This window comes from Podarcis gaigeae, assembly GCF_964106915.1.
Source record: "Podarcis gaigeae genome assembly, chromosome: 11".
Lineage (NCBI taxonomy): Eukaryota > Metazoa > Chordata > Lepidosauria > Squamata > Lacertidae > Podarcis > Podarcis gaigeae.
In genome coordinates this window covers 16,644,269-16,657,141 of record NC_139687.1, presented here as the reverse complement: position 1 = coordinate 16,657,141, position 12,873 = coordinate 16,644,269, and positions in this window count along the sequence as shown.

Sequence of the window (12,873 nt, the reverse complement as noted above, 5' to 3'; positions counted from 1 at the left end):
CTTTTACATCTTATTCAATTTTTTTGACTTCCATCAATCCTGTCTGAAAATTTTCCAATCTAATCTCTTAGTATGCATTTCTTATTTTCCCTATGACATTTCAAACTCATAACCAATATCTCTATCTTTTTCTACTTTGTAACACTTCGTATATTTCTCCTTACAAAACTTCTTGTAATCCTACTTGCGTAATTTGTTGGTTACAGTTGCTCTTCAAATAATTCATATACTTCTTCCAATCTTCTGTAAATCTCTGGTCCCGCAGGTTTCAAATCCTTCCTGTCATTTTGTCCAATTCTGCATAGTCCATGAATTTCGTCTGCCATTCTTCTTTTGTCGAAATTTCTTCTTGCTTCCATTTCTGGGCTAACAATACTCTTGCCGCTGTAATTTTGCTCTAGATTATCAATGTGGCCTGCCTGTTGGAAAGATGGGTCCATTTTCACCCGTCTGTTATTTCCAAATATAATGTGCAAACTGAGTGCTGATGGCTATGCATGGCAGCAATTCCTCCATGAAATTGCTGCTGATCATATGCACGGCCCACACATAATGTTCCTGGAAAAGATCGGAATCCCATGCACCGAGAAATAATGTACAGATTAGCTACCACCATCAAAGCAACATCTCTCCATGCGTCTCCTCAATGCTATTTTTTTTAAAGTTCATTAGTATAGCTCAGCTCAGCATGCTATCCCCTTTTCAGTTGTGAACCCAAGAGAGAACTGATTGATTTTTGTCTTCATTTGCAGCTTCGATTGAAGGAAATATTTGTAAATAGCAATTGAATGCAATCTATAAGACGGTCTTGCACTTGCCCTTTCGATGGAGTTTGGCACTGACGTTGCCATTTTCCCCTAACCCCAGCTTTTTAAATAAACTTTCCCTTTTATACTTTCCCTTCTGCTGTGTTGCTGGGTATCCTTCCCTCTACCATCCCCCCAAACAAACCATGAAGAGTGTGTAACTTCATGCAGGTCAAGACCAGAATCATTCTTGCTATTGAAGTTCTGCAGTTTGGCTAATCAGGTTGCGCTGAGTAACTGACAGAGCTCGTTAGCATCATGCAGCTCTCCTTATGCGCCACCCGCCATGCAGAATGCCAAGCGATGAAAAAGAAAGTTGCCTTGCTGGTCCCAGTATCTCATACAAAATAGATAAGGCAGCACTCTTGTCAATTAATGCAAAAGTTAGATTTGGCATCCATTGATTATGGTTCTGTCTTTTTTGCTAATTGGGTCCAGTCTTATTCAGGAAGGCTGCAATATAATCTTACTCGGGAAGACAGCATACACTGTCCAATATTTGCAAGCAAATCTAAGTTAGTAGAAGTTGCTTGAGAACCCATCTCCTTCCCCAAAATTAGCACACACAGTGTGCATGGTTGGAGTGCTCATGTTGTTCGGATGCCTGATGATCGTCTTCCAAAACAACTACTCTATGCCAAACTTAAAAATAGAAAGCGTAATGCTGGTGGTCAACAAAAGAGGTTTAAAGACTGTCTCAAGGCAAATCTCAAAAAATGTAGTACAGTGGTACCTCGGTTTATGAATTTAATCCGTTCCAGAAGTCTGTTCTTAAACCAAAACTATTCTTAAACTGAGGTGTGCTTTCCCTAATGAGGCCTCCCGCTGCCGGTGCCCTTGCACCATTCGGATTCCATTCTTAGACCAAGGTAAAGTTCGCAAACCGGGACACTACTTCCGGTTTTGCGGAGTTCGTGAACCGAATCATTCATAAACAGGACTGTTCTTAAACCAAGATAACACTGTATAAACACCGACAACTGGGAAACACTGGCCTGTGAGAGCTCCAGTTGGAGAACAGCCTTTACCGAAGATGTTATGGGCTTTGAAAATGCTCAAACTAAGAATGAAAGGAAGAAATGTTCCAAGAGGAAGGCATGCTTGTCAAACCCTCACCGTGATCAACTCCCACCCGGAAACCTATGTTCCCACTGTGGAAGGACGTGTGGATCCAGAATTGTCCTCCACAGTCACTTAAGGACTCACTGTTAAGACCGTGTTTATGGAAGACAATCTTACTCGGCTACGAGTGATCACCAAAGAAGATGTATCAGATGATACACTGATTCACTTGCATTCGCACTGAAAACCATAATATGGAGGGGAGCTGATTCCTGCCAAAATGGAGGTTATTTGGCTTGAGCTCATGAATGAGAAGAGCCTGCTGGATCTGGCCAATAGCCCATCTTTCCACAGTGGCCAACAAGATTTCTACGAAAAGCCCATAACACCTCAGCACTTGCCTCTTTCCTTTAAAGTCAGATTGCCTGACATCACAGTGACATCAGGTGATTGACAAGTGGTGGTCCAACCCCCTGTCAAAGTGGCCTGTGGAGGAGCTCAGGATCCTACCAGCTGGCCAGAACCTGTTCTCCATCACCTGTTATACACAAAGGGTGGTGGGCCATTAACTAACAATGGTCACAGGTAGCAACAACTCAGTATGGCGATACACGTTTCCTTCTACAGAATTGCTGGATGTTGGTGTTCCCTAGCCAAGCAAGACACCTAGCTAAGTGGCCAAAGTCCCTAGGAAGACGCATTGCCCATTTAATTCCCCCACTTCCTCCATGATATGTGAACCCTTCTCCTAGTAAATCTGGGCTCTACATGCAAACATCTTAACCCCACCTCTGATAGGCGATGTGCCATAACCCATTTCCGGGGACGTGCTTCTTCGTTTGTATGGATGGAATGTATGCTCATTCAGTGGGGTGATGTTGCCACACCATTCCTGCTGCCATGTGTCAATTGATTGATTCCATGCATGAGTATCAGAGGGAAAAGTTGTTTGCCATCAACCAGAATGATTCACGAGCAACAGCAGAGTGTTGCCGTTTGTGTCTAAGGAAATTGTGGTGCTGTTGACTTTGCTGCTGGAAAATGCTGAGCGACATATCGATATATCATCGCAAACCAGCTTGAAATCCATAATGCATTAATTCATAACTTCATGATATCGGTTTCATAGTTTATGACTTGGCAATATATCACAAATCATGATGTGTGTGCATGCTATACAAAAATCACAATGTGGGGGAAACTGTGCAGAACTGTTATTTTTTGGGGGGGTTGCGGACCGCCGAAACCCGGAAGTACTGGAACGGGTTACTTCCGGGTTTCAGTAGTTGTGCATGCGCAGAAGTGCTAAACCGTGCTTTGCACATGCACAGAAGCGCCGAATCACAACCCGCGCATGCGCAGACATGGGTTGCGAACACTGCGGGTTGCGAACATGTTACCACACAGATCACATTCGCAACCTGAGCGTCCACTGTACATTGTTCCATCCTTATTTCAGACAAGAGAGAGAGAGAGATGTTTAGCCAGTGGTATTTCATGAAGTTGAAAACCAGCTATTTCCCAACCCTACCTTTCGCCTCTACAAAGTTCCATCCTTATTTCAGACATTGTGATATTTATTTATTTATACATACATACATACATACATACCCCACCCATCTGACTGGCCGGCTTCCAACAGAATATTAAAAACATGATAAAACATCAAACATTAAAAACTTCCCTAAACAGAGTTGTCTTCAGATGTCTTCTAAAAGTCAGATAGTTGTTTATTTCCTTGACATCTGATGGGAGGGCATTCCACAGGTGCCACTTCCAAGAAGGCCCTCTGTTTGGTTCCCTGTAGCCTCACTTCTCACAGTAAGGGGACCGCCAGAAGGCCCTTGGAGCTGGAGCTCAGTATCCAGGCTGAATGATGGGGGCGGGGAGGTGCTCTTTCAGGTATACTGGGCTGAGGTTGTTTAGGGCTTTAAATACAGGTGTATAGATAGATAGATAGATAGATAGATAGATAGATTCTTTATTGTCATTACACAAGTGCAACATTGCACAAGTGCAACGAAATTGGATGCCATCCCTTAAAAACAACAAAAGCAACACAACAACAACAACCAAACAAACCACATTCCAGCCACACCCACACCCACACCCATCAAACTCCCAGGTCACACTATCGAGTTACTGCATTTAAGAAGGCCACAGCTCTTGGATAGAAACTATTTTTCAGTCTATTTGTCCTTGACTTGATGTTTCTGTATCTCCTGCCAGAAGGCAGTAGTACAAACAGACTGTGTCCCGGGTGAGATGCATCCTGCAGGATATTGTTTGCTTTCCTAAGAAAACGGGAACCGTACAGTTCTTCCAAAGATGGGAGGGGATGACCAATAATCCTTTGGGCTGTGGTTATGACCTTCTGGAGCACCTTCCTCTTCCTAGCTGTACAGCTGGAGAACCAGGCACAAATACAGTATGTGAGAATGCTCTCTATGGAGCCTCGGTAGAAGGACACCAGCAGTCTCTCACTCAGATTGTTCTTCTTTAAAAGTCTGAGGAAATAAATTCTCTGCTGGGCCTTCTTCACCAGAGCAATGGTATTTGCGCTCCAAGTCATGCCCTGATCGATAGTCACTCCCAAAAACCTGAATTCCGCCACCCTCTCCACCCGTTCCCCGTTGATATACAAGGGCTGAATGTCCGCCTTTTTTTTCCTGTAATCCACCACCAGTTCCTTGGTCTTAGTCGTATTAAGAGCCAGATTGTTCTCTCCACACCAAGCACAAAGCCGCTCCACCTCGTCCCGATAGGCGGACTCATCCCCTCCTGAAATGAGCCCCACCACCGTAGTGTCATCAGCAAACTTGATGATTTTGTTGCTGGAATAAATGGCTGTACAATCATACGTATAGAGAGTATAGAGCAGGGGACTCAACACACAACCCTGTGGTGAGCCGGTGTTAAGGCTAAGGGCTGTGGACATATGTGACCCTACTCTAACCCTCTGAGAACGTTCTGACAAAAAGTCCAAAACCCAGAGACAGGTGGAGTTGGAGAGTCCAATCGCCTCTAGCTTGGACACCAGTCTATGGGGGAGGATAGTGTTAAAAGCAGAGCTAAAATCCACAAACAGCAGCCTCACATAACTCCCCGGCTGCTCCAGATGGAACAGAGCAGCATGGAGAGTGGTAGTGATAGCGTCTTCCGTGGATCTATTTGCCCTGTATGCAAACTGGTAGTTGTCAAAAGTTGATGGAAGACAGGAAATAATGTGACGGCGCACCAGTTTCTCAAAACACTTCATGATGATTGGAGTCAGTGCAACTGGTCTGTAGTCGTTCAGACTACTGATTGTGGATTTTTTAGGCAGAGGAACAATAGTTGACGACTTCATATGTCGGGTTACATACGCTTCAGGTTACAAATGCTTCAGGTTACAGACTCCGCTAACCCAAAAATAGTACGTCGGGTTAAGAACTTTGCTTCAGGATGAGAACAGAAATCATCCTCCAGTGGTGCAGCGGCAGCGGGAGGCCCCATTAGCTAAAGTGGTACCTCAGGTTAAGAATAGATTCAGGTTAAGAACGGACCTCCAGAACGAATTAAATTCTTAACCCGAGGTACCACTGCATTGCAATGTTTAGCTGGAGATATAAACGTGATGTTGAAAACTAAATATCACCCAGCCCTACTGCTGGAAGCACCTAAGATTTACTAACTAGTAAACAACAACAACAAATAAGCCCCTGGAGTCACAGTTGCCTGACATAGCAGGATCTCAGAATGGGTGTGCCTGCGAGCTGATAGTCATAAATGGTAGGCAAGAAGTTTTCAATTCCTAATGCCTCCTGCAGAACTGCAGTCGTACACAGTGTTTGCATACAGCGTTAATGCACCAAATATGTAAATTATTAGACTGCAATTCCAAAAAGGCCATTGCAAAGCAATAAAGCACTGAATTGGCCAGGTTCCTGCATGAGTTAAGTGCTAATCTTTAACACACATCAGCCCTAGCTTGGCTTGTCTCGTTAGGTAAACAAAATGTGTCTTGACTGTCATTGCCATAAACTATTAATGTACTGGAAGTCTCTAAACCTTGCTAAGCATAAGGCCTATTATCACACTTAAGAGCAAAGCAATCTAATAAATCGCTGGCTGTATAAAAACTAAGTCAGCTGGCAGAGACGGTAATCTCCCTAATGGATAGTAAGAGCCTAATCTTCAACTACAGCAGCTGCAGTTCCAGAGAAATTATGTTTCTGCCGCTCGCAACAAATGCATTTGTGCTGAATTCTGTTATTTAAGCTCTGGAAGGATCGTTAGAAATTGCCATATATTAGGAGGGAGGGAGGAAGCAGCTAACTAAACACTGCTCAAGAAGACTCATATTGCAGACACAATATTTTTATTGCTCTCTAAATTTCAGATATTTAAGCCCAAATAAAAGCAGAGCAAATGCGCCTATTGCCCATTTTCTGAAAACATCAAGCCGTGCTCATACATAAATAATCTTGTATATTTACCAAGTCCTGACTCGGTGTACTTAATTGAAAACAACTTCCTTGTCTGGCACCGGTACAAAGTCCTTGTGGCTATATTTAACCATAAACACAATATTGTCATATATTTTATAATAGAGCAAATAAAATTGTGATTATGTTATGTTTATGGTGTGCTTGTGGGCCGTTTCGTTTGATACAAAAACAAATACGCAAATAAATGCAATATTGTACAGCAGAAACCCAGAAGGATATCCGCAGCAAAGAAACAAGGCTTTGTTTGTAATGCTCCAAGCATATGAAGCTGCTGTTAGTCGATCTAGTCCAGCATTGTCAATTCCAGGGTTTCCCAAACTTGGGCACCAACTGTTATTTTGGACTACAACTCCCATCACCCCTAGCTAACAGGACCAGTGGTCAGGGATGATGGGAAATGTAGTCCAAAAACAGCTGGTGGCCCCAAAAGTACTTTTTCTGGGGGAAATCACAGTGTAAAATTACGAGAGATCACGGTGCCCCAAAATAGCCACTGTCCTCTTGTGAGAAAAAAACAGAATATCCCCGTTTTTCTTGTGGGATATGGATTTGGGGGAAGTGCAGAGCAGAAAGCAAAGGGAATTCCATTGCTCAAACAGAAGTCCTTGCTCTAATGGAATGAGTGTGTTGGGCACCACCCATGCAAATGCAATGAATTCTATTCCTTACTGCTTAAGACAAGAAAGTCTAGGCAATAACTTCTTACTGTAGTTGATATGAATGAAGCAGCAATAAATCGGGTCCTCCCTTAGAGGGCATGTATTGCGGTGAGACCTGGAAAACCGACACCCTGTGTTGTGGGTGGGTACGATTGGTCAGCCACAACACCCGATTGGTAGGTCCCTCATTGCTGGGTGCAATCTGGCCAATGGGACGCAGTCCAAAAGATTTGAGGGACCTATTTATGCCCATGCACGTGACCCTGAGCTTCCTCTTTCGGTGTGTGCATTCAGAACACCCGCCCAACTCTCCCTACTTTTAGGGCTTGTTGCGCTTGACCTTGCTATGCTGTCGTGTGTCATCTGTCATTGGGACAGGGGCATGGCAGGAATTTCTCCCACTTGGCTGATTGGCTATTGCCATTTGGGTTTCACCTGCTGTGTAGCAAATCTTCACAACTTGTAAGGCTCTGGTTCAGGTGATAGGGATGGGAGAACACACTCACCATCCCTATGTGAAGGGTATTCCATTAAAGGAATCCAGGGACTCAATAGTTTGGTCAACCCCTGAGAGGGGGCTGTGCCCGTGCTTGAGTCCAGGTGGCAGAGATAGCCTGTTCCCGGCTTTCCGCTTATCCAGGTGTTCACCCTTGGCTGACCTATGCTGGTGCCCTGGGTCAGTGCTACCTGCATGGCAGGGAGCTAGTCAAACCAGAGCCTATGCAACCACTCACTTGCTGTAATCAATAAAGTTGTGGCCTAAATTCTGCCAAAAACCAAAACCAAAATTTGAGTCAAGTGTGAATTTATTTAGAGGGAAGGTTTCTGGGTCTGAACACGCAAATGGAACTCCAGACAGGCCACATGAACATAGAAAATGCCCCCATTTATAGGTGTGAGAGAAGCTGCTTTGCTTTCCAACTCCAGCCCTTCTTTCCACATTGAATCCTATTTCAGAAACCCCTCTTACAGTCCTCAGGAGCAGCTTTTTGGGGCACAAAAGGGCTACGGTAGGAAGAGAGGGTCAGAAAGGCTTGGAGTAAACATGGAAGACCCAGCACTGCGTGTCGTCCTTTGAATCCCACATACAACGCAGTTTTAACCATGTCAATTCAGAATTAAGTCCAATTATATTCCGTGGAGCTTAATCCTTAGTGTTTCTCAGAGGCAGTCCAAAATGTATTGAATTAGTTCTCTGTTTCTTTTATTAAAGCACTCTTGAGCACATATGCTTTCAATTTTACAATGGATCGTTTTCAACAGCTCTTAGATCTTCCCTCAGCATATTAAAGAACGTTTCAGCTACAGCATTCTGTAAAATGGTAATTAAATACAGGTTTTAAAAACAAAACAAAAACAAATATCACGTAAAGTGTGTGCAAGACGCAGGTCATTTTAATTCTTGCTTTCCTGAAAACAACGGTAGGTTATAAGTTTCTATAAAGATAAAAAGAAACAGCATATCCGTGGAATAATGTTATATAGAAGGTCTATCAACTATATGTATACTAGTTCAATTGCATGCCTAATTAATGTTATATGGCCAAAACTAAGTAATTCTTATTCAGAATAGTTACAATAAAAAAACAAAACCTGTAGGAGACAGAATGCGGTGGGAAAGAGTGGCATTATATATTCTGCTGCAATCTGGGTCTTTAATCTTCAGCAAATTCATTTATTAGCCAGTTACTTAGATTCCGCGCAAGTCTTCTAATTTGTAAAATGGTCATTTCTATTACACTTTGATCTCTTTAAACAGAAAGGAATGCATAGCTGTGTAAGATGACTAGAAGTGATCAATGTTGACTTCTGTACATCATTATTTTTCAGTCAATAATTCTGCCCATGCTAACGAAGATATAACATTAATGTTATGATTATGATAAGCCTGCTTTATTGTTTGTATATTTTGCTGACTGCAAATGCGTGTTATATTTATGGATTAAACGGCGAGCAAGAAATATTTCAAATCAACCAATTGGCCTACTTTGCATGTTGCAAGAAGCCAAATTATGGTTTACCAGGACTGTGTAAAACTGCTGGCCCCCAGAGAAGAGTTTGCTCCTGTTTGCCCTTCACTGGTTCTCCTAGCACCTGTAATAAAAAATTTAAGGTCTTAGATATGTAATAAATGTTCATAAATGCACCAAGCAAACCACATGTCTGGAGCAGCTCAGGAATACAGTCCTGAAAACATTTTGACTCCCAAACTGACCAAATGTTTTCTCTGCAAGGAGGGAGGGGGTGACAGACTACCAGAAAAGGCAATCAGATAAGGCATTATCAGATGACCTGGCAGACAGGAAAAACAACAACATTCAAATTTCTGTTGTAGACCGCCTTTTCTGTGATGTAGGTAGGATGTATCTGGGGGGTGGTCTTGGGTTACACCCCTTCTGTGATGTATGTATGATGTATAGAGGGGTGGTCTTGAGCTCCAGGGCAGGAAATTTAAAATGTCTATATAAGGGCAGGCAGACCTTTGTTCCGGGTTCTTCTCCGTCCTCCTGCGTGTGAGGGGAGCACTTTGTTGCAACAGCTTTAATAAAGATCAGGCTTACTAGCTGCTTTGCTTCTCCATATTCTCTGGTTGGCCTCTGTTATTTTCTCCTACCAATAGGCAACCCACGTAAGGACTCTATACGGGTTCTTGGATACCCCATAAGGGGAAAAGGGCAGCTTTTGTTTACCACACACCATATGGTTGGTGTGTTTTCCTTGACCAATCTCCTTCATTATGAGAAAAATAATTGCATTTGAAAATTAAGAAAGGTGAGACAGGACTTTGGGGTTTTTGTTGTACTCACCCACCTCCCAAAGTGGCTAAAAGGTGTTTGTGAGCATCCTTTATTTCACTGTGCATATCTACTCTGCATTTGGTGGTCTTTCCGGCTGCACACATTTCCTGAAAACCCCATGACATCTGCAGCTGCTCTTTTCTGAAAGAATAGGGTGCTGCTTAAAGAAACCCTTGTGGATATGTCTAAGGTATAAGGAAAGACTTCACTGAGAACCAAACGAATGGCCACACATTTTTGGGTGTCACTATGATAAGCCTGCTTCTTGGGAAAAAAGCAATGACAAACCTTGACAGCCTCTTAAAAAGCAGAGATGGTCCAACAAAGGTCCGTATAGTTAAAGTTATGGTTTTCCCAGTAGTGATGTATGGAAGTGAGAGCTAGACCATAAAGAAGGCTGATCGCCAAAGAATTGATGCTTTTGAATTATGGTGCTGGAGGAGACTCTTGAGAGTCCCATGGACTGCAAGAAGATCCAACGTATCCATTCTGAAGGAAATCAGCCCTGAGTGCTCACTGGAAGGACAGATCCTGAAGCTGAGGCTCCAATACTTTGGCCACCTCATGAGAAGAGAAGACTCCCTGGAAAAGACCCTGCTGTTGGGAAAGATGGAGGGCACAAGGAGAAGGGGACGACAGAGGACGAGATGGTTGGACAGTGTTCTGGAAGCTACCAGCATGAGTTTGACCAAACTGCGGGAGGCAGTGGAAGACAGAAGTGCCTGGTGTGCTCTGGTCCATGGGGTCACGAAGAGTCGGACACAACTAAACGACTAAACAACAACAACAACAACAACAAATGATAAAGTAAATGGATCCCCATGTCCACCAGAATTATAATGAAAATCTGAAGGACCCTGAGAAAAAGGCAGAAAGAGGCAGGCCTCTTTTGTAGGGGAAGAAAACTTTCAAGAAATTGGAGGGCCCATTTCAACACAGCGCTAGTAAATACACCAAGTCAAATTGCCCTGTCAGGTTCAACCTGAGGCAACAGAACAAAATGCGCTGAAAGCCTGATTCCTTTTGTATTGAGAATATATGCCACTCCTGTGGTTTCCTTTGCTCTCCCTTTTGCTAGAGTAATCTGTGGTGTCTAACAACTTTTCCGTGAGTCGCTCCTTCAGATGACCTCCAAACAGATATGGGTTAGCTGAATTGCTATCTTCTTTTTCATCTGGCTTTGTTCATTCTTCCCACTTCCTTTTTGTTCTTGTTGTTGTTTCCTTTTCAGACAAGGAAGATGGAGTTCAAAAGGAAAGCAGAAAGAGAAATGTATCACCACACAGTACCAAATACTTTCTTATCTGTTATTAATGGCTTATTCTTATAAAGAGTGTTTTTCAGCCGAACAAATCATTGGGCAGAGGGCAACAGACAAAGACTTTCCTGCAGCTCTTGTTTCCATCATAGGCCTCTTGAAATGGAACAGGGCCAGCTAGTTGAGAGAATCTACCACCTAACTTTTGGATGAGAATTAGCTTAAAGAACTCCATGATGCCCTGCTCTTTTCTGGAACTTTGTCCATTAAATACATACTATTTTATATTCTGCATATTGGATATTTCTATGATCAAATGATAGCACACACAACGGAGAAGAAAGAAGGCCATTAAAATTTTAATATGCATATTTCAATGCATATCAAAAATCAATCAATCATTGATTCCTCTCCCCCATCAACCTCTATTTTGCATAGCACAAGGTGCATGGTCCCCAAAACTTTAAATCATGGGCAGTAAAGTAGATCTGCTGGACCATAAAGAAGGCTGATCGCCAAAGAATTGATGCTTTTGAATTATGGTGCTGGAGGAGACTCTTGAGAGTCCCATGGGCTGCAAGAAGATCAAACTTATCCATTCTTAAGGAAATTAGCCCTGAGTGCTCACTGGAAGGACAGATCCTGAAGCTGAGGCTCCAGTACTTTGGCCACCTCATGAGAAGAGAAGACTCCCTGGAAAAGACCCTGATGTTGGGAAAGATGGAGGGCACAAGGAGAAGGGGATGACAGAGGATGAGATGGTTGGACAGTGTTCTTGAAGCTACCAGCATGAGTTTGACCAAACTGCGGGAGGCAGTGGAAGACAGGAGTGCCTGGCGTGCTCTGGTCCATGGGGTCACGAAGAGTCAGACATGACTAAACAACAACAAAAGTAGATCTGGCCAGAGAGCCACATTATTGTATCCCCTACCCACCACGACCAAATTTGGCAGATGCCTACCTTTCAATCACCTGATGTCACAGTGTTGTCGGGTGATTTGTTTTTGTCTTTTGAAATCTTTTGTTGTTGTTGTTGTTGTTGTTGTTGTTTCCCCAGCCACTTGGAGCAGCTTCCAACAAAGATTAAAAATACATTAAAATGTTCCACATTAAAAACTTCTCTGAACAGGGCTGCCTTCAGATGTCTTCTAAATGCCATTCAGGCAAAGGCATGGCTCAGCTGATCCCTGGAGTTTGAGAAGTCCTGTGCACAGAACAGTTGTTGTAATGTATATTTTTTAAATCTCTATTGAAGGGGCTACCTTGAAAATCCTTATTTGAAAGCTGAGGTAAAAAAAATGTAAATGAGCAAGTGCATGGATATGAATCAGAAGCAATCGCCCACTTCTAAACCTGGGGGGGGGGGGGAACCTATGATTCTCAGGTCCTCCTCTCTTCCCACAACACTCCGAATGGCAGCAAGCATCTCAATGCATTGCATACCCCCAAATATTCCCTGGCATTGGGTCCAGTGCCAGATTTACATATAAGCTAAACAAGCTATAGCTTAGGGCCCCACTCTCTTGGGGGCACCCAAAAAAATTAAAGGAAAAAATGGATGTACATTGCCAAAATACATATTTTGTTATGTGCAAATGGCTTTAGATACCTATTAGGTCCATAAATTACCACATAGGATATATTCAACACAAAAAACAGCGGCAATTTGTTGCTGACCAAGGACAGCTGGACCTATAAAGGGCCCCATTACCTTCAGTAGCTTAGGGCCTCATCAAACCCAAATCTAGCCCTGATTGGGTCTATGGAAGGGCCATAGCCCAGTACCACATAAAAAATTAA